The following is a 23,546-nucleotide window of genomic DNA, read 5'->3' as shown; positions in this document are numbered from 1 at the left end:
ATGCAGATAACCAAAAACTCACACAGACGCATAGACTTACATAGAGACCCACAAATTGTGACGACCACAGCCTCACATAGAGATCCATTCACTCACACAAAGACCCATTGCATCGCATAAAGACTCAGACTTCCATAGATATCCGTAGACTCACATAGCGAAACTATAGACACACAGAGAGAACCATAGATGGACACAGAGACGCATAGAAGCACAACGTCATCTTTATATTTACAGAGACCCATAGACTTCCACATGGACCGATAGTTTCACATAAAGACCAAAGAACTCACATTGACTCGAACAGAGACATAGAGACTCACATAGAGATCCATACACTTCCATAGAGACCCATCGTGTCACATGGAGATATATACACACAGAGAGATTCATATATCACATTAAGACACATATACTCACATAGAAACCCATAGCCTCACATGCTGACCCATACACTCACATAATAATGAATAGACTCATACAGTAAGGGGAAAAAGTATTTGATCCCCTGCTGATTTTGTACGTTTGCCCACTGACAAAGAAATGATCAGTCTATAATTTTAATGGTAGGTTTATTTGAACAGTGAGAGACAGAATAACAACAACAAAATCCAGAAAAACGCATGTCAAAAATTTTATGAATTGATTTGCATTTTAATGAGGGAAATAAGTATTTGACCCCTCTGCAAAACATGACTTAGTACTTGGTGGCAAAACCCTTGTTGGCAATCACAGAGGTCAGACGTTTCTTGTAGTTGGCCACCAGGTTTGCACACATCTCAGGAGGGATTTTATCCCACTCCTCTTTGCAGATCTTCTCCAAGTCATTAAGGTTTCGAGGCTGACGTTTGGTAACTCGAACCTTCAGCTCCCTCCACAGATTTTCTATGGGATTAAGGTCTGGAGACTGGCTAGGCCACTCCAGGACCTTAATGTGCTTCTTCTTGAGCCACTCATTTGTTGCCTTGGCCATATATTTTGGGTCATTGTCATGCTGAAATACCCATCCACGACCCATTTTCAATGCCCTGGCTGAGGGAAGGTGGTTCTCACCCAAGATTTGATGGTACATGGCCCCGTCCATAGTCCCTTTGATGCGGTGAAGTTGTCCTGTCCCCTTAGCAGAAAAACACACCCAAAGCATAATATTTCCACCTCCATGTTTGACGGTGGGGATGGTGTTCTTGGGGTCATAGGCAGCATTCCTCCTCCTCCAAACACGGCGAGTTGAGTTGATGCCATAGAGCTCCATTTTGGTCTCATCTGACCACAACACTTTCACCCAGTTGTCCTCTGAATCATTCAGATGTTCATTGCCAAACTTCAGACGGGCATGTATATGTGCTTTCTTGAGCAGGGGGACCTTGCGGGCGCTGCAGGATTTCAGTCCTTCACGGCATAGTGTGTTACCAACTGTTTTCTTGGTGACTATGGTCCCAGCTGCCTGGAGATCATTGACAAGATCCTCCCGTGTAGTTCTGGGCTGATTCCTCACCGTTCTCATGATCATTGCAACTCCACGAGGTGAGATCTTGCATGGAGCCCCAGGCCGAGGGAAATTGACAGTTCTTTTGTGTTTCTTTCATTTGCGAATAATCGCACCAACTGTTGTCACCTTCTCACCAAGCTGCTTGGCGATGGTCTTTTAGCCCATTCCAGCCTTGTATAGGTCTACAATCTTGTCCCTGACATCCTTGGAGAGCTCTTTGGTCTTGGCCATGGTGGAGAGTTTGGAATCTGATTGATTGATTTCTTCTGTGAACAGGTGTCTTTCATACAGGTAACAGGTTGAGATTAGGAGCACTCCCTTTAAGAGTGTGCTCCTAATCTCAGCTCGTTACCTGTGTAGTAAGTTCGAGGAGACGAGGTCGGAGTTGAGGCACACTCTGTTTATTAACTCAGTGACAGGCACAATTGTTGAAGGGGTAACGGCCCCTTCACCTGTACTATGGGAAACCCACCCTAGTACTAAGCCTTCTGTCCTGTTCCCCGGTCCTCCTCTGTGGGCTACGGGAGGCTGACTGATCTGGCCCTGGCAAGCACAGATCTCGGCACCAGCTAAGCCGGCCTTGCCCTGACAAGGGCAGAGGTCCGGGAGCTCTTGGTCCACGCCGCTGGCTTACCCAGCTCGGCCCTGACAAGGGCAGCGAGACAGGGGAGTCCCAGGGCCTAATCTCCGAGTCTTCGATCTTCACTGGTCAGCTTCGTGTCGAACTGGCCTCGAGCTCTCTGGCTCCCCACCTTTTATAGGGATCCCCTCAGAGGGCCGGGGGCGTGGGGGATAACGGATGCGGACGTCAGTGTGACCACCCGTGTGTGTGAGTGCAGACACCCCTGTGTTTCTCGTCCGCCGTTTCTCCCGTAATAACCCCTACATCACCCCCCCCCCCCCCCCTGTACAGCTCGCAGCCGTCCCGGCTGCAACAATCCCTCAACCCCCAAGAATAAAGATTAACCCCAGTCAACACGCGTGTGCCTCGTAACCGTAACAATAACAAGAACAAGTGTAACAACAACAACAACCGACGGTCCCCTATACGTACCTACTTCCCCAAAATGCAACATATATACAGAACGTGGTTCCCCATCCCCATGCACACAACAGGAAAAAAACAGGTGAGTGAGCCCACCAGCAGCGGAACGTGCGCGGTAAGCACTTTACAATAACCGGCGCGTCCTGGCGCGTGTTCGTGCAGCGGGCCCATCACAAAGGCCCGACCCGGTAGGGTCGGCGGCAGGTGGTGAATGTACAGGTGCGCGGCGCACCGGCATCCTGGACGAGCCAGCGTCGACCTCCTCGGAGGAGGCTGGCGGCAGAGAGGGCATCAGTCCTCGGACCCCTGAAGATGGAACAGTCAGCAGCGGATCAGAGGCAGACAGCGACCCCGCCCTCCCGGAGTCAGTGGACCCCCCACATGTTCGGCCATAGTCATGAGAGGAAGCATGTGGAGCAAAGAACGGCTTCAACCGTGAAGGGTGGACAAACCACCGACGTTTCCCCCATTTAATGCGGACACATTGCGGCCGCATAACCTGCACAATTTCCACGGGGCCCCTCCACGGCCTCAACAACTTAGACGAGGTGGCCAATAGCACCTGGGGGCAGTGCAGCCACGCTCTGTCACCCGGGTGCCATTTGTGCGTGTGTGACCGGCGCGATCGCAACTTTTCATTTTGCTTCTGGCGTGAGGCAGAGTTTTGCATGGCCGCCTCCCGTGCCTCAGCCAACCGGAGGACGTTAAACTTAACATGGTCCGCCAACTTAGATTTAGCGTGCGGTGCGGTACACGTCAGCTGAGTCGCGACAGGCGGGTCAACTTCGCGGCCATACATAAAAAAAAAACGGTGAGAATCCGGTCGCCGCGTGAGGAGCCATTCTGTATGCTGCTAGGACTCCAGGGATCTGAAGGTCCCAGTCGGTTTGGGACTCAGATACCTGGTGGGATAGCATGGACGTAAGAGTCCTATGCAGGCGTTCTACCATCCCATCCGTTTGTGGGTGGTAAGGGGAAGTACGAGGGGCCAAGCCATAGGCCATCGCGTGAAATACTCGACGCCAACCAGCAGGTACTTATTACCCCTCGGCGTGGAGGGAAACGGCCCCAAAAGATCGAGGGCGACAAGCTCATTAACCCGGGTGACCGAAATAGACTGGAGCGGTGGGCCGGCTCCCCTCGCCGGCGGTTTCCGTTGAGCACACTGGGTACAAGATTGCAAGAGATCGTCCACATCCCTTGCCATGCCCGGCCAAAATAAATTAAGCTGGAGCATGGCAAGGGTTTTGAGGGTGCCCAGGTGCAGGAGCCGCTCGTGAGCGGCCCACACAGCCCTACCCCTCAACGCGGAAGGCACCACCAGCCTGTGGCGGCGGATCGTACCATCCCAATGCATGAGGAGGCCCTGGCACAACCCCCATGAGTCAACGCCAGACTTTCCCTGAGCGGATCCTTCCGCGCGATGCCGTAGCACCAGGAGGGAAGCATCCTCCATTTGGAGGCGCCCCCACTCCGCACATGACAAGCCCAATAGGGAATCCTTCCCTCCCACCGCAATAGGGTCAACGTCCGAAGGGGCCTCAACGGCGGCCGCTAGGACCGGATTGTGGCCGTCGTTTGCCGATTTGCAACGCCCCGAGCCCAAGAAACAGGTGCAATCAGAAGCGACCGGCAGGCGTGACAGGGCATCGGCATTGGTGTGGCGAATCCCCTTACGGTAAGTTGTTTCGAAATCGAAATCTTGAATGATCTCCAGCCATCGGGACAACTGCCCCGATGGCTGGTGAATACGCAGGGCATACTGCAACGCCGCATGATCTGTACGGACGGTGAAACGCCGGCCGTACAGATATGGCCGGTACTGTTGGATAAAGAAAACAATAGCCAACAGTTCGCGGCGGGTGACGCAGTATCGCTGCTCGGCCGGAGACAATACTCTACTACCATAAGCCACATCGCGCTCCACGCCACCCACAATTTGTGACAGCACGCCTCCAATCCCGGTGTTGCTCGCATCCGTGTCGAGCACGAAGGGTATAGAAAAATCGGGGTAGCTTAACGGTGGGGCACCCACCAGGGCGACCCGAAGAGAGTTAAAAGCGGCCTCCTCCTCCGGTCCCCAATGAAATTTGACCCCTTTGGCCGTTAAGGCATGTAATGGCTTAGCGATGGAAGCGAACTCCGCGACAAACCGGCGGTAATATGAAGCAAATCCGATGAAGCTTCTAACCTCCCCCACCGAGGTGGGAGTTGGCCAGGAGCTGACACAACGCGTTTTGGCGGGATCGGTTGAGATGCCTGACCGGCCGACGATGTGACCCAAATATTTTACAGATTCGCGCAGCAAATGGCACTTTTGTGGCTTGAATTTCAACTTAGCTGCGCGCATTTTGAGAAAGACGGCCCGAAGCCTATCAAGATGTTCCTCGAACGTCTTACTGAATACGATAACGTCGTCCAGGTAAATCAAACACACCTCCCATTGCAAGCCAGCGAGAACCAATTCCATCAGGCGCTGGAACGTCACGGGAGCGGAGTGGAGCCCCATGGGTAACCGATTGAATTGGAAGAGGCCGTGTGGCGTTCTGAAAGCTGTTTTGGGCTTAGATTCGTCGTCCAAGGGAAGTTGCCAAAATCCTGAGAGTAAATCCAAAGTGGAGAAGAATCGCGATCCTGCGAGGGCATCCAGCGATTCGTCCATTCGAGGAAGCGGGTAAGCATCGGCCACCGAGATCTTATTTAACCGCCGGAAATCAACGCAGAACCTTAGGGACCCGTCGTGCTTTTTAACCAACACTATGGGTGCACCCCAAGGGCTGGTCGAGGGAGAAATGATGTCAGAAGTCAACATGTCATCTACAGCCGATTTGACATGATCCTTTTCGGCGGGACCTAACCGAAAAGGATTTTGTCGGATAGGAGCGTTGTCACTGGTGTCAATATGGTGGCGCAGCAAATTGGTACATCCGATATCGTATTTATGTTTACTAAAGACGTCGGAAAATTCCCGCAAAAGGGTGCGCAATTTAGCACGTTGTGAGTCGGACAGGTCAGGTGACTCAGCACACAGCGCCTCGAGCAAACCCTCGTCAATGTCTGAGGGCAGCCGCGACTGAGAATCGGTGGCCACCTGGCCAATGATCGGCATCTCCGCAGGTACCGGAACTGCATGTGCGAACACGGTTCCCTGCGAAACCACCGCCGTCCGTGTTCCGACATTTAGGACCGCGATAAACGGGTCCGCATCCCCTTTAACAATAGTCTGGGCCGTCACCAAATCTGGCCCATTTACCCCGGCCCTAAACGGGCCCAGCATAATGCCCTGGTCTGAGACCCCTTTAGTGAATGGTCGACGCAACCGCAGGGGCACCAGCATCTGTGCCCCCGGGGGTACACGCACCGTTCGAGCAACGAGCGCCTGTACCGTTGCACAGGCAGTATGCAAGGCAGGAGTGGAAGGCAGGAACGTTATACGTCGGCCCGATGGAAGCTCGATGCATCGCTGGTCAATCAAAATTTTGATGGGCAATTTGGCCAAAAAGTCTGTCTCTAACAGGCACGGAATTGCCAGCGAGGAGGAGACGAACAACGGGCCAGATAGTTTAATGTCCCTGATAGAAATTTGCGCTCGAATTTGGCCGATAATACCTAACGAGCCCCCGTTTGCAGCGTAAAATGGTATGTCGACAGGGAGCAATGGGCGACTCTGAACGGGCAGGATATTATAAATCAAATCCGAAATGATAGTCGCCGAAGCTCCCGTATCGACCAGTACCCGTACCTACACCCCGTCAATATGCCCCGTGACAACGGACGACCCCGCCGACGCAGCTACAACCCGGTGAGCCAACTCGGACCATTGGCCCAGTTGGAGCGCCCTCCCCGACAAGCCGCGACCCGACGCACCAGCACCCAAACCCCGAGACTCGTGTGTCGGACCATGTGAGAGGGAAGTGGGTGTGCGTGCAGGCCGAACATGTGGGGTGCCACGACTTGCCCGAGGATGTTGCGAAGGCTTGTGAAGAGGACCGTCTGCAGCCCCAGGTCTCGCTCCGCGCTTTCGAGGAGCCCGGCATCCCGACGCCACGTGACCCCGGAGGCCACAATTGTAGCACGCGACGAGCGCTCCCGAAGCCTTGGCCTGCTCTCGGTGGCTCAGTACATCCCGAGCCAGTCGCTCGCCAGATCGCCATCCCGCAGAACGGTCGGCAGCGAACGCCCCCTCAGATTCGGAAGTGGTCGCCGCCACGGTGTGTCTCGCAGCTGCCTTGTTAGCCTTCCTCTGCTGGGAAATGAGATTGGCATGAATGTGCCTTGCAGCCCGCAATGACGACATGTCCGCATCATCCTGTGCTAGGATGACGAAGTCCAAGTCATCGGCCAGCAGCAAAATTTTCTCGGCCACCATCGCATCGATCCCCTCTTCATCCATACGCGGGAAGGCCTCCTTCGCCAATGACAGCAGGGCCGTGCGATACGCAAGTGGTGACTCCTTGTCACCCTTCTGTCGCTCGTAGAAGAGCTGGCGACAATCGGAAGGCGGCCCATAAACCGTGGCCAGCAGCTGCAGTGCCGACTGAAGCGTGGAGCGTGCTGACTTGGGAGCAGCGGTGAGGGTGCCCAGGGCGTCGCCATCCAGCATCGCCGGGAGAGCACAGAGCGCCTCGTTGTCTGTCCACCCAGCCATTTCTTGGTGGGCGAGGAACCGGCGCTGGAACCCACCCCAATCGCCGTCGCTTGCTACGAACACCTGCAGGGCCGGCAGGCGTTGTTGAAATGTCGGCTCCGTCCCCGATCCTCTCGCAGCACTCGTACCGTGTCTATGGACAGTATGAGCAATGGCGGCCCCTACTGGAGGTCGCGCCGTCAGTGACGCGCTGGTTTCAGCTTGGTCGGTGCTGGCGTCCACTGGTGGTGATGTGGCAACCCCTGATAGGCAGCCACTGCGACCCGCCCCCGCCGATGACGTGGCACCCGCTGGTTGGGCCCCGCCACCCGCGTGACGAGCTGGGGCCCCTCCCTCGGCCCCTACTGTCCCCGTGGCGGGAATTTCAAGCTTCCTGCCCATCGCAAAGGCGGGAGTTTCTGGCGGGCGTTGTGCATCTTCCTGCCGCGTCGCTCCTCCCGGCCCCAGGCGAGTTATCTGCTCCACCATGGCGGCCGCTGCATATAGGAGCTCCGCCAGCCGCGAGTGGGCTAACGCCAACTCGTCAGCCGACGTCCCGAGCCTCTCCGACGATCCCGCAGGTGTTGGAGCCGGCAGCGGTTGTGCAGGTACGTCGGCGGCGACGTCTTGCACCGCCTCTCCCTCGTCGTCATCCTCTCCTGGGTGTTGGGCACGAGCCATCCGTCTCGTATCCATGCTTGGACCACTTCTGACGCCAGATGTAGTAAGTTCGAGGAGACGAGGTCGGAGTTGAGGCACACTCTGTTTATTAACTCAGTGACAGGCACAATTGTTGAAGGGGTAATGGCCCCTTCACCCGTACTATGGGAAACCCACCCTAGTACTAAGCCCTCTGTCCTGTTCCCCGGTCCTCCTCTGTGGGCTACGGGAGGCTGACTGATCTGGCCCTGGCAAGCACAGATCTCGGCACCAGCTAAGCCGGCCTTGCCCTGACAAGGGCAGAGGTCCGGGAGCTCTTGGTCCGCGCCGCTGGCTTACCCAGCTCGGCCCTGACAAGGGCAGCGAGACAGCGGAGTCCCAGGGCCTAATCTCTGAGTCTTCGATCTTCACTGGTCAGCTTCGTGTCGAACTGGCCTCGAGCTCTCTGGCTCCCCGCCTTTTATAGGGATCCCCTCAGAGGGCCGGGTGCGTGGGGGATAACGGATGCGGACGTCAGTGTGACCACCCGTGTGTGTGAGTGCAGACACCCCTGTGTTTCTCGTCCGCCGTTTCTCCCGTAATAACCCCTACACCTGTATAAAAGACACCTAGGAGCCAGACATCTTTCTGATTGAGAGGGGGTAAAATACTTATTTCCCTCATTAAAATGCAAATCAATTTATAACATTTTTGACATGCATTTTCTTGATTTTTTTGTTATTATTCTGTCTCTCACTGTTCAAATAAACCTACCATTAAATTATAGACTGATCATTTCTTTGTCTGTGGGAAAACGTACAAAATCAGCAGGGGATCAAATACTTTTTCCCCTCACTGTAGATAGCCATAGCCTTCCATAATAAAGACCCATAGTCTCACACGGAGACCCACAGACTCACCTAGAGACCCACAGACTCACATAACTTCACAAGAAGCCAACTCTCATTATTGGCCAAACATCAAATGTATATATGTATGTTGAACTTCTTTCTCACCGTACATAGCCAACCATGCTAATCGGAGGTGATGTAGCAGCACCTTCTGATTCACGTGCGTGGGTTTTTTTCTGTCTGGGCACTCCCCTTTCCTCGCACTTGTTTAAAAACACGCAATGATCGGCTGATAAACATATTCGTGTATATACATATATAGAGAAATGCAGAGCTTGTGTAATTGTTGGGATCGCCGGCTCCTCGCCGTCTGGCTGCTGCTGCTGCTACTGCCTTCCAGCTTTGTCTGTGGAGCCTCGGCTATGGCGATCCATACAAATTACATCAATGACGACGCTACCGTATATACAACTAAACATTAGCATAGAGACCCATAGAAACCCATAGAGATCTACGTAGACACAGAGATTCATAGAGCCTCAGAGACTCATACTGACCAATAGAGACCCATAGAGACCGGAAGAGACACATGTATAAACGCTCATTGATTGGCTGATATTATCTTTAAATATATATAAAGCACGGCAGAGCTTGGACAACTGTTGGTGGAAGTGTCTCACCGCCTGACTGCTGCTGCTGCCTTCCTGCTCGTGCCTGTGGTTCCTCAGCGACCGCGAGAGATTAAATTTGCATGAACGACGAAGGTACTCAATATGTGACACTGCACATTATTACAGACACCCATATATACACTCATAGGGTGGTTCCATTGAGAGTCCACGGAGATCCATATAGACTCATTGAGCCGCAACAGAGACCCCCTTGACACCCATAGGGACCAACAGAGACCCGAGTGAGAAGGCGACTGCCAACATCGTGCACACTGCAGCTGGATTCGGTTTGTTCAACAATGAGCCTGGTGAGTGATCCAGGAGGTGCTGGAGTGTGGATTGGACAAAGGCGGAAGACAGCGACGAGGAGGAGAAGAGGAGAAGAAACGCCAGGACAGAGAGAATTGGCAATTATAATGATGATGACATTCATAGCACGACAGATGTTGCAGACAAGTCAACAACTCAGGGGCGCGGAGCCAAGCTTAGGGCTGCTCGAAATGTTGACCCAGACAGACAGAGATGCCTTGAGACGCTTTTTAAAAGTCAGAGTGCATTTGAAGTTGCCGATGTGCAAAGGGATTAGAGAGTTCCACACGGAGGGGCGACAGCCGAGATCCGACGTGAGGCTGTAACAGTGTAGTGTCGTGTATAGTGTAGTGTATAGTGTATATTAGGTATAGTATATTGTATAGTAGTGTAGTGTATAATGAAATTTAGTGTATAGTAGTGTGGTGCATAGTAGTGCAGTGTATAGTGTAGTGTATATTAGTTGTATGGTGTAGTGTATAAGTGTATAGTAGTGTAGTGTATAGGAGTGTGTAGTGAAGTGTATAGTAGGTATAGTATATTGTATAGTAGTGTAGTGTATAGTGAAGTTTAGTGTATAGTAGTGTGGTGCATAGTAGTGCAGTGTATAATGTAGTGTATATTAGTTGTATGGTGTAGTGTATAAGTGTATAGTAGTGTATAGTGTAGTGTATAGGAGTGTGTAGTGAAGTGTATAGTGACGTGAGGCTGTAACAGTTCGAGGCCCCCTTTGGTGTCCGAAACAGATTTTGAGTGACGCTGCTGCTGCGTCGGGTTCTACCGTGAGCGCTCAGTGCAAGGCGAGGGCAAGTGAGGCGAGCTCTGGTGGAGAACCGGCACAAAGCATTGGCAAATGTCGACCGTGATGCCCGCCCTCAACGGCCGACTTGTTGCGAATGACCTCACACACGAGATCTGGGACGTCAGCTGTGAGTGAAGCTGATGGCGTGTGGTAGCTTGTTTCAGGTCGACGCACAACAGACAACGCAGTGTTTGCCGGGGCGACGGCCGGCAATTAAAACCGTGAACATCTGCGGCCAGCGCCGAACGTGCTCCCACTTGCGCTGTGTCACCAGAGGAGGAGGAGGTAGTGATGGGTGGGACACGCGGTGTGTACGGTGGAGGAGGATGGGGTAAGCGACTTGGAGGTTGGGAACAGGAGCAGGAGGAGGTCGTGATGGGTGGGACACGCGGTCTGTGGGGTGGTGGAGGGCGGGTGACCAAGACTGCAATGGCACCCAGAGGTGGGCGACCGAAGGTGGAGAAGACCTAAAGCCACAGTCGGGGAGGTGAGGAAGATGAGACTCAATAGGTGTTCGCTAACAGCACTTGCTCCAACAGTCTACATGCCAAAACGATGGGAGATTTCACCGTCCTCGTCCTGACCAATGTATCACCGCTACCTCGACCATCAGAGTGATGAATACCTCACCACTATCATGATAATGAACATCTTCATCATGAACACACTACACTGCCACACAGTCACCATCACCACCACAACCACCGCAACCACCACCACCAAAGACAAAGCTTTCCGTATAGGCTTAACAGACTATTGGGGCAAGTGCTGTTAGCGAGCACCTATAAAGGCCGGCACGGCACACGAGGGGTGTGAGTGGTCAGCACCACGCCCGACCGCTTTTGTCTCCCGAGTGGCGATATTTACACACCGCACCATGTACTCATTTGAGGCTGAGTCGACCTAGGGGAGGAGGCCCAGGACCGGGTTGTTGACCATGAGCGGGAATCGAACTCGGGTTGCCGGGTTCGTAGCGCAGCGCGCTCACTGCTACACTACCGCCCCCTACAATAACCACCACCACGACCAGCACCACCACGACCACAACCACCACAACCACCATTTCCGATGCATTGCTGCTGCAGCCTCACCCCTCGTGCTGCTCGTGGCGAGTCCACGGGCAGTGGCGGCTGCGAGAGGCTCGAGCGCTTCACCCAGCAGTGCCTTGGGCACGGCTGCTGGCGATGAGTTAAGTAGCTACGGGAGTGTCTGTGTCTCTGTATAGGTGTCTGTCTTGCTTTGTGTCTACGAGTGTTTCCCCGCGTCTTCCCATGTCCCGCATGTATCTCCGTGTCCCGTGTCCTCCCCGTGTCTCGACGTGTCTTTCCGTGACCCGCCGTGTCCCCCGTGTCTTCAAGTGTCTCTCCGTGTCCCCCCATGTCTCTCCGTGTCCCCCCCCCCCGTGTCTTCAAGTGTCTCTCCGTGTCCCCCGTGTCCCTCCGTGTCCCCCCCCCCCCCCCCCCCGTGTCTTCAAGTGTCTCTCTGTGTCTGCGTACCAGCCGGCGGCCAGCGCGCCTCGTCTCCCCACGTCTCGGTATCGAACTTTGGCGGTGCGAGCCCCGGGCTCCATGTCGTCGTCTCCGCTTCCCGCCTGCCGCTGCTCCGCAACTCTGCGAGCTCCTCTACCGGTGCTGCGAGCGGCCACGGGCAGAGCGGGAGAGCGAAAGGGAGGGAGCGGGGAGAATTAGAGCAGAGAGAGGAGACGGCGGGGAGTCAGCGGAGAGTGGAGGAATGAGAGAGAGAGTGGGGAGGGAGAGGTGGGAGGTGGACAGGGAGGGTGATGGAAGGAGGAGGGGAAGGGAGAGAGGGAGTCTAGAGCGTAGCGAGAAAATGAGAGGGAGGCGATCAATGGGATGCAGGAGAGGAGAAGCGAAAGTAGAAAAATAGAGAGGGGAGACAGGGAGGGAGAGGGTGCAGCCGTTCGAGGGGAGGGGAGAGTGCGGAGGCATCAATAGCGGAGAGACGAGGAAGAGTCTGCGATTGAGAGAGAGCAGAACGAAAGTATGGAGCTGGTGCAAAGACAAAGACCCCCCGTATAGGCTGTAACAGAATGTTGGGGCAAGTGCTGTTAGCGAGCACCTATGACGGTCAACACGACACACGATGGGGTGGGTGGCCAGCACCACGCCCGGCTGCCTTTGTCTCCCTCGTGGCGATGTTTACACACCGCACCAGGTACTCATGTGAGGCTGAGTCGACCTAGGGGAAGCCCAGGGCCGGTTCAGATAATCGTCACGGGAAACGAACTAGGGGCGCCAGGTCCGTAGCGCAGCGCGCAGTCCGCTACGCCACCGCTCCCCAGAGTCCGTTCACGTCTCTACGCGCATGTGATGAAGACAAAGATCGCCCATGTAGCCTGAACAGACTGTCGGGGCAAGTGCTGTTCGCGAGTAGCGCCTATGAAGGTCGGAACGGCGCATGACGGGGTGGAGTGGCCAGAGCGACGCCCGGCCACCTTTGTCTCCCCGGTGCTGATGTTTACATACCGCACTCAGGTACTCATTGAAGGCTGAGTCTACCTAGGGGAGGCACAGGAACGGTTCGATTCTCATACACACACTCTCTCACTCTCCCACACACTCACTCTCACACACACACACTCTCACACACACACACTATCTCACTCTCACACACACACACTCTCTCACACACTCACACAATCACTCACACACACACACTCTCTCACTCTCACACTCTCTCACTCTCACACACACACTATCTCACTCTCACACTCTCTCACTCTCACACACACACTCACACACACACTCATTCTCACACACACACTCACACAAAGACAAAGATCCCCCGTATAGCCTTAACAGACTGTAGGGGCAAGTGCTGTTAGCGAGCACCTATGAAGGCCGGAACGGTACACGAGGGGGTGGGTGGCCAGCACCACGCCCGACCGCCTTTGTCTCCCCAGTGGCGATGTTTACACACCGCACCAGGTACTCATTTAAGGCTGAGTCGACCTAGGGGAGGCCCAGGACCGGTTCAGATAATCGTCACTGGTGTTAGCCGTGAGCGGGAATCGAACCCGGGTCGCCAGGTTCATAGCGCAGCGCGCTAACCATACACTACCGCTCCCCACACTCACACACACACACTCTCACACACACACTCACTCTCTCACACACTCACTCTCTCACCCTCAACACACTCTCACACAATCTCACACACACACTCACTCTCACAAACACTCTCACACACACACTCACTCTCTCACACACTCACTCTCTCACTCTCAACACACTCTCACACACTCTCACACAAACACACTCACTCTCACACACACACTCTCTCACACACTCACACACTCTTTCACTCTCAACACACTCTCACACACTCTCACACACACTCTCACACTCACTCTCACACACACTCTCACACGCACACACTCACACACACACTCACTCTCTCACACACTCACTCTCTCACTCTCAACACACTCTCACACACTCTCACACAAACACACTCACTCTCACACACACTCTCACACACACACTCTCTCACACACTCACACACTCTTTCACTCTCAACACACTCTCACACACTCTCACACACACTCTCACACTCACTCTCACACACACTCTCACACGCACACACTCACACACACACTCACTCTCTCACACACTCACTCTCTCACTCTCAACACACTCTCACACACTCACACACGCTCGGCTGGAGAGAGACCGCGTTGGGGGAACTCTCCACGGGGAGAGACCGCGTTGGTTCCCACGACGGCGCCGCCTCTCATCTGGGCCACAGGGAGATGGGAAGAGGGAGCGCGTGCGCGTGTGTGAGGAAGGGAAAGTGGAGGGTGCCCGTGTGTGTGAGAGCGAGAGAATGGCAAGGTGTGTGTGCGCGTGTATGCGCGAGAGGAAGACTGTGTAACAGAGTGTGTGTGTGAGTGTGTGGCAGTGCGAGAGTGAGTGTGTGTGAGAGTGAGTGTGTGTGTGAGAGTGTGTGTGTGTGAGAGTGTGTGTGTGAGAGTTTGTGGGGAGCGATAGTTTAGCGGTTAGCGCGCTGCGCTATGAACCCGGCGACACGGGTTCGATTCCCGCTCACTGCCAACATCAGTGACAATTATCTGAACCGGTCCCGGGCCTCCCCTAGGTCGACTCAGCCTCAAATGAGTACCTGGTGCGGTGTGTAAACATTGCCACTAGGGAGACAAAGGCGGTCGGGCGTGGTGCTCGCTAACAGCACTTGCCCCTACAGTCTGTTAAGGCTATACAGGGGATCTTTGTCTTTGTTGTGGGTGAGTGGGTGAGTGTGTGTGGCGGTGTGAGACTGTGGTAAGCTTTGTGTGTGTGTGACAGTGTACTGTGGTAAGGTTTTTTTGTGTGAGTGTGAGACTGTGGTAAGCTGTGTGTGTGTGACAGTGTGAGACCGTGGCAAGCTGTGTGTGTGCGTGAGACTGTGGTAAGCTGTGTGTGTGTGTGACAGTGTGAGACTGTGGTAAGCTGTGTGTGTGTGTGTGTGAGACAGTGTCAGACTGTAGTGTGTGTGTGTGACAGTGTGAGACCGTGGTAAGCTGTGTGTGTGTGACAGTGTGAGACCGTGGTAAGCTTTGTGTGTGACAGTGTGAGACTGTAGTAAGTTGCGTGTGTGTGTGACAGTGTGAGACTGTGGTAAGCTGTGTGTGTGTGTGAGACTGTGGTAAGCTGTGTGTGTGTGTGTGAGACTGTGGTAAGCTGTGTGTGTGTGACAGTGTGAGACCGTGGCAAGCTGTGTGTGTGTGCGTGACAGTGTGCAAGAGGGACAGCGTGGAGGCAGGGAGGCTGTGTGTGTGTGTCTGTTCTCGTGCGTGCGATGGAACCTTCATAGGTGTTCGCTAACAGCACTTGCCCTAACAGTCTGTTAAAGTCTATATGGGGGAACTGTGTCTTTGTATGTATCGCGCTGCGCTTCAAACCTGGCGCCCCGGGTTTAATTCACGCTCACGGGCAACATCAGTGACCAATATGTGAACCGGTCCTGAGCCTCGCCTAGGTCGGCTCAGCCTCAAATCAGTACCACCCACTCCCATTGTGTGCCTTGCCTGGCTCCATAGGTGCTCGCTAAAAGCACTTTCCCCCACAGTCTGCTGAAGGCTATACGGGGGATTCTTTGTTTTGATGTGTGTATGCATTTGTGTGTACACTTGTGTGTACACGTGTGTGTGTGTGTACACGAGTGTGTGTACACGTGAGTGTGTGTACACGTGAGTGTATGTGTGTACACGTGTGTGAAGCCTCACGTGTGTGTACACGTATGTGTGTACACGTGTGTGTGTGTCTACACGTGAGTGTGTGTACACGTGTGTGTGTACACGTGAGCGTGTGTGTGTACACGTGAGTGTGTACACGTGAGTGTGTGCGTGTACACGTGTGTGAAGCCTCACGTGTGTGTGTACACGTGTGTGTGTGTGTACATGTGAGTGTATGTACACGTGTGTGTGTACACGTGTGTGTGTGTGTGAAGCCTCACGTGAGTGTGTACACGTGTGTGTGTGTACACGTTGGTGTGTGTACATGTGAGTGTGTGTACACGTGTGTGTGTGTACACGTGTGTGTGTGTGAAGCCTCACGTGTGTGTGTACACGTGAGTGTGTACACGTGTGTGTGTGTACATGTGAGTGTGTGTACACGTGTGTGTGTACACGTGTGTGTGTGAAGCTTCACGTGAGTGTGTACACGTGTGTGTGTACACGTGAGTGTGTGTGTACATGTGAGTGTGTGTACACGTGTGTGTGTGTGCACGTGTGTGTGTACGTACACACGTGTGTATGTGTGTGAAGCCTCACGTGAGTGTGAGCTCCCCTCTGTGCCCCGAGTCCGCTGCTGGAGTGGCAGCAGCCGCCGTAGCAGCCGCTTCGTTCCGCTCCTCCTCCGACTCGCGCCTCCTCGAGTCGGAGGATCGTCGGCGTCGTCGTCGGGACATTCCATTTCGGATGGGACCGGCGGGGGAGTGCGAGGGGGCTGGGATCGCGCGTGTAAATCGCTTAGCCGAGAATGACGCGCAGAACGCGCCGGATGATTGCTCAACACGGCCGCTGCCTCTCGTAATGCGGGCGGAGGCCGCGCGCGCGTTTGCGCGTGTCGCTCGGGATACAAAGGCGGCCGGGCGTGGTGTTGGCCACCCACCCCCTCGTGTGCCGGCCTTCATAGGTGCTCGCTAACAGCATTTGTCCCAACACTCTGTTTTCTATATCTGTGTACGGGGGGAGGGGAGCGGTGGTGCAGTGGTTAGCGCACTGAACTACGAACCCAGCTACCCGAGTTCGATTGCCGCTCACGGCCAACATCAGTGACGAATATATGAACCGGTCCTGGGCCTCACCTAGGTAGACTCAGCCTCAAATGAGCACCTACTGCGGCGTGAAAACATTTCCACGAGCGTGAAACAAAGGCGGTCGGGTGTGGTGCTTCGGCCACCCAAACCCCCTTGTGTGCCGTTCCCACGTGTAACAGGTGCTCGCTAACAGCACTTTTCGCAGTAGTCTGTTGAAGGCGATACGGGGGGTTGATGTTTGTCTTTGCATCGGTGGTAAAATTCGTGCGCGTGCTGGCGCCACCTCGAGACGAGAGCTCGAGACTCAGAAAACATCGCACATTGGGGAGTAATGCGAAGGGGTGGGGCCGATTACATCTCCCATCTACCCCACACTCTCACCCACTCACCCACCACTCACCCACCCAGGCACTTTCTCATCCACTCACTCACCCACTCACCCACCCACTCAGCCACTCACCCACTCACCTACTCATCTTGCCCCTCTCACCCACTCAGCCACTCACCCACTCACTCACTCACCCACTGTCTGGGCATCTACTGGACATCTGTGAAAAAGAGATTTACAGCTCATCGGGTTCCTACAATATGAATGAATATTCTGATTCCGATATTCTGTCTGCCAGTGATCTGAGTCAACCCATAACACTTGCCAGAGAACCGTAGACATTTTACGTGACCTCAAGGTACACCTAGCCTGGCACAAGCGCCGTGGTGACGTCACCACTCCTTAGTGGCGACTTAGGCAGTCGTACGATCGATGTGTCTATGCGCGAGGTTGTGTGTGTGTCTGCGGGGAGCGGCCGAGTAGTGATTAGCGCACTGGCATACAGAATTCGATACCTACTCGCGGCCAACACCCAGTGCCGATTAACTGCGGTGTGTAGTAAACATCGCCCCTCGGGAGTCAAAGGCGGTCGGGCGTCGTGCTGGCCACCCACTGCCGTGCCGGCCTTTTATAGGTGCTCGCTAATAGCACTTGCCCCAACAGTCCGTCCAAAGTTATACGGGGATCTCTGTATTTGTGTGCCCGTGAGAGATGTGCGTGTGGGTGATATGTGTGATACTTAGCCGAACATCGCCACCTCACGCTCATCTTGCCTCACTTCACTCGCCTCCACTCCTCTCGGTTCCTCCTCCCTCCTCCCCCCTCCCTCTAAAGGATGAGCACGGGTGGCTACGTGCGGTGCGAAATACATTCAACATCCATCCATACACACGAACCATCATCAACTGCATCAGGACATCAACAGGCCGATGAGCACATTTCCTTGATGAATGGAAAATTAAAGACACAAGCCACAGTAGCGCGACTGTGGACACGCAACCCAAACTATAGACCATATACTAAACCCATAGAGACACATAGAGACACATAGAGACCTCTAGACAAGCCATAGTAGTGCAATTGTGGCCATACAACCCAAATATTGACCCTATAGCAAACCCATAGAGATGCATAACTATGAATATAGGTTAATAGAGATACAAGGATACCTATAGAGACACAAAGAGACATAGAAATGCATTAAAGAAAATCAACAGTAGCGATATTGTGGACATGCAACCCAAACCCTGACCCACAGAGTAAACCACCGCGCTGCTTCAACAGAGGAGGAACAGCAACACCACACGAACTTAAACCTCGTCGTGGCCAGCTGACCTCGACATTGGCAACTCGCTGCTGAACATGGTATTATTGCTGCTGCTGCTGTTGCTGCTGCCATATGCACTGGAATATAAATCGGCAAAAGCTCAGCACATTCGTCAATGTCACCGTGGCCTTAAAAATAGAAGAAAATATATAACAGGCGACATGTATCCTCGTGTGTTTATACATGCATATACAATAGTCACACCGTGTCTGTTTAACGTTTGTGTAACTCATTGTTGTAATTGTGCTGTCATCGGTATGAACATAATCTGCTCGAAGCGGCTCACGTTACGGGGAGTTCGCTAGTTAACGTTGATTTGTGTGTTTGTGTGAGATCGGTTTCTCGCATGGTGGTGGTGATGGTGGTGATGATGACGCAGCAGTCGATTTGGCCCTGTCATTTGAGACCCATCCGGGACTCTTCCCGAGTTCTCACCTCGTGAAATTACACCACAATCTCGCGTCGGGCAACGGTCCCATCTGCGTAGCACATCTCGGGCCATTAAGAATCAAAGCCCATCGCGTAGGCGCCGGAGCTGATGGTCACCAGAGTAAACCATCAGTTCCCCCCAAACTCCAGCACGCGAGGCCCACCACTAACCACGCAGCGTCTTAGCCTCATTGATAATTTTTTTACTCCTCGCCGTTCGAATACAAATTAACGCGGCCCACGCTGCACGCGCCCGATTATTGTAAACGTGACGCGCCAAGCAATTGACGCTGCACGCGTCGGGGCACGCGTGGGACGCGCTCGCCACACCGACAGCTCACTCCGCATCGGTTCCATTCACTGCAAGGCGGCGGGAATTACTCGGCGCGACAAGCGGGTCCGCGTTTTGACGACCATCGGGCGTGGAAGGAGGTAATTTGCGCATTTTGAATTGGGTGAAATGCATTGGGGGCGGATGGGGGACGTGAAAAGATAACTGAGCGTCATCCGGGGTAGGTGGGAGCGGGTGGAGTTTGGAGAACCCTGCATGCTCTTTGGAGTAACAACAATAACGTTACGTTAAGTCGATTGCGAAACTGGCTCAGACTCGAGGAGCATCTGCCGCCAATAACCGAGCCCAGGTTCTGCGTGGCTCGGAGACCTCGGCAATATTTAACTATTTATTTTACCAGGTGAGGCCCACTGAGCTGTATAGCTCTATTTCAGAAGCGACCTGGCCACAAACGATAGCTCAACGAAGTAGCTTATCACGTGGACATTTATAGCAGACAAATACTTTAAACGCGTGATGTTGATTCTGAATGTGGAGGGGAAACCCGGTGGGCCCAGAGAAAAATCCACGCGACCACGGGGAGAGAGAGACACACAGACTCCAAATATACAGCAAGTGTCAGGGTCGCGATCGAACCCATGACCTCCTGTGTACCAGGCGAGGTAGTTAACATCTCCTAGCTACCGTGATGATGAGAGAGAGAGAGACACGCAGACTCAAAATAGACAGCAGCAGGTGTCAGGGTCGCGATCGAACCCACGACCTCCTGTGTACCAGGCGAGGTAGTTAACATCTCCTGGCCACCGCGGCGCTGGCTGACCGCACGAGGTTTGTGCATCGGAGACGGCGGCAACTCGTTGCTTGGAGAGACAAAGACGGAGCGGATTGGTACCATACTCTTGACGAAGAGCACACGAGACGCAGGGGAATGAGAGTCGGAGACGCCGCTATTCACAGGCGCCGACACCCCGACAGATGCGGGCACATGAGCGCAACCACGAGTGGACATTGGTGGGGCGACACGGGGCGAGTATGGTCGGATAACCTCCAAGAGCCAGACATGGCGTGGGGGGAAGGGCTGCGCGCATACGGAGCCCAACCGCCTTTGTCTCCCCAGTGCTGATGTTTACACACCGCACCAGGTATTCGACCTCGTGTAGGGGTCGGCAAATTGAGGCTCCAGAGCCGCATGCGGCTCTTGAAGGACCGCTCCAAGACGTTATGTATTGAGGTCAACCGTCTCATACCACACAGTGCATTGGCGGCTCTTAAAATGTCGATGTATTTTGTTACCAAATTCGACAAATGGCTCTTCTTGTTATTTTGGTTTCCGACCCCTGACCTAGGGGGGAGCCCAGAACCCGGCCCAGATGTCACAACTGTTGTTTGCCCGTACACGGAAATTAAAATCCAGGTTGCCGGGTCCACTGCGCACGCATTGACATTCATACGCGTACACACAAAGACGAATATCCCCTACGTAGCCTTGAACAGTCTGTTTGGGCAAGTGCTGTTCGCAAGCACCTATGAGGACCGGCACGGCACGCGTGTGGGAACGTGGTCAGCACCAGTGGTGATGTTAACAAACCGCACCACGTACTCCTTCAAGGCTGAGTCGACCTAGAGGAGGCACAGGACAAGCTCCATTATTCCCAGCCAATGTAATTGGTCGTGAGCGAGAGTGGAACGGATGGCCGGATTCGTCGAGCATTGCGCTCACCACTGAGCCACCACTCCTTACACTACAAAGACAAAGCTCTCCCATATAGCCTTCACATAATTTTGGGGCAAGTGCAGTTCGTGAGAACCGATGAAGGTCGGCACGGCACCGGCTAACACACGCACGCATATACGCCGACACAGATGCGCATGCATCGCGACACGAACATGCACAATGACATTCTCTCATTGAGACACCGACAAAGATGATTACATAATCTTATATTCACACACATTTGGCCATGGTGACCCACGCGTTGACGCGCACACACGCATTGGCATTCAGACGCACGGATACAACCAAGGTGACACGCGCACACTGATGCACACACATCGAGATGCACACAGACACACGCGTACCTACACGCATTAACACGCAAATACAAAGGCAAAGGTCCCCCGCATAACCTTAACAGGCTGTTGGGGCGAGTGCAAATACCGCCTCTCGCTGAGACAAAGTTCCCCCGTGAAGGCTTCAATGATTGTTGGGGTAAGTGCTACGAAGGCCGGCACGGCACACGAGGCAGTGGATGGCCTGGACCAAAGCCGGCCGCCTTTGTCTCCCTCGTGGTGATGTTTACACACCGGACCTTTCCCGGCACAGTAAGGTAGATGCCTCAGTAGTTGTTACAAACCGTGCGGTTCACTTTATTAATAGGAGGACCACCATGGCATCCTTCCAATCCTGCGAAACCCATCCTGTGGTCCAGACGGTTGTGATTATGTCATGTCGGGAAAGTCTGCACGCACTCGCCACATTCCCACAACAGTTCGCTTGGGAGATCATCTCTGCCCAGCGCTTAACCTGGTATCAGGCTGTGGGTTTCTCTTCGTTCTTTCTCAACAGATGGCACATCAGCCAGCCACTCCAAGGCGGGTGGCTACTTATTCAAACATGTTGAGGCACCGCAGCCTCAGGAGGGTTATCTCAACCTTTATCTAAGATGTAATTTAGGCTGAGGGTTTCCCCTCCCCCAAATACCTAAAATACTCAGCAAACCTGCAGCAGACTTGTTGCTGGGGGTCGGAGATCGAATCACCGATCTATCCCTCCGGATGGTAACAGGTGTGACGCTGTAAGTGCATTTGTGGTTGGAATTAAAGAGTGATTTGTGATGGCGGGCTACTGAGGCATTTTCAATCTTCTCAGCAACCCGCAACCACCACTCATCTTTGCAGCACCGCATGGCTCTCTGAACCTCCGAGCGACGGATGCGGTAAGCCTCCTCATTTCCCCACATGGGATGTTGTAGATAACGCACACACTGAAACAAAGATCTCCCGTATAGCCTAAACAGACTGTACGAGCAAGTGTTGACCATGAGCGGGAATTGAACCCGGGTCGCCAGGTTCGTAGCGCAGCGCACTAACCGATACACACAGACAAAGATCCCCCGTATCGTTTTAACATACTGTAGGGGTAAGTGCTGTTAGCGAGCACCTTTGTCTCCCTAGTGACAATGTTTACACATCGCACCAGGTACTCATTTGAGGCTGAGTCGACCTAGGGGAGGCCCAGGACCGGTTCAGATAATCGTCACTGGTGTTGGCCGTCAGCGGGAATCGAACCCGGGTTGCCAGGTTTGTAGCGCAGCGCGCTAACCGATACACCACCGCTCCCATACTTACACACAGACACACACACGTGTGCACACACACACACGTGCACACAGCAACAACAACCGCCATTCGCCACTAAGTGGTGGTGACGTCACCACGACGCTTGTGCCAGGCTATGTGCACGTTGAGGCCACGTGAAGTGCCGAACGCCCGCTGGCACGAGGTCACGGGACAGACCCAGGTGCCACAGGTTGACTGACTGAGATGAGTGGCTGATGCACCACCTGTGCCCCCTACTGTGCCAACTTTCTGAGCCACCCGGCGCTCCGCTCGTTACTGTAAGAGTCGCTCCTCCGCCCTCTGTTGTTGTTGGAGAGCGTCCTTCACGAGCCTCCTCCACAGAGGCAGATCTTGACACCGCTTGTACCAGTCATCGGCAAATCCACTCAGCTCCACATCCTCCTGTACCACATCACTCCATCGCTTCTCTAGCCCGTGCTACGCCCGTTTAGCCCCCTCGATCCGGCCAAACAAAAGCTGTTTAGGCATGCGGTGGCTGGGCATACGGGCTACATGACCCAGCCAACGCAGCCTTGCCTGCAGGGGGAGCTCACTGATGGGACTTTGCCCAGATCCTTCAAAGATTTGTGAGCTCCTCACACAATCCAGCCTGATTAAACCCAGGATGAATCGTAGGCAGGCCAGCCTAAATGTTTCTAACCGGCGAAGATGCTCCATTATGGGGGTCCACGTTTCGCAAGCGTAGAGAAGGGAGGGACAGACCTTAGCCGAGAAGACCTCAAGCTTCATGTGGAGCGACAGACCAGGTAGCCTCCACACAGCGTTACACAACCGATGAAAATATATTGCCGCTTGACTGATTCGGAGTGAGACCACTGCTGTTAAACCAGAGCCGGTCATGAGTACACTGCCCAGGTATGGGAAACTCTCCACTCTCTCCACAACTGCCCCATCACCGATTGGGAGTCGTGGGGGTGGAGTGTCCGATGGTACAAAATACCCAGGCAGATGCTTAGTTTTGGTGGGGCTGATGGTAAGGCCCCACCTCTTAGTGGCACACTCCAGTTTCAGCAGCAGCGTCTCAGTCATGGTTTAGACCAGGGGTCGGCAACCTACGGCTCCGGAGCCGCATGCGGCTCTTTACGGGCTGCTTCTTGACGA

The 23,546-nt window shown here is 54.0% G+C and overlaps 1 protein-coding gene across 1 annotated transcript in view; it reads right to left on the bottom strand.

Annotated features, from left to right (window-relative positions):
• LOC144946921 (SLIT and NTRK-like protein 2) overlaps nt 1-12,019 on the bottom strand; it is a 92,294-nt gene extending 80,275 nt beyond the window's left edge. The window contains exon 1 of the mRNA XM_078875988.1: nt 11,930-12,019. The gene's annotated coding sequence lies outside the window, so the exon portion shown is untranslated. The remainder of the gene's footprint in view (nt 1-11,929) is intronic.
• Nucleotides 12,020-23,546: the final 11,527 nt, after the last annotated feature.

The sequence above is a fragment of the Lampetra fluviatilis genome, chromosome 43 (assembly GCF_964198595.1).
Source record: "Lampetra fluviatilis chromosome 43, kcLamFluv1.1, whole genome shotgun sequence".
Lineage (NCBI taxonomy): Eukaryota > Metazoa > Chordata > Hyperoartia > Petromyzontiformes > Petromyzontidae > Lampetra > Lampetra fluviatilis.
Note: the sequence above shows the minus strand (reverse complement) of the source record. Positions and strands in the feature narration are given on the sequence as shown.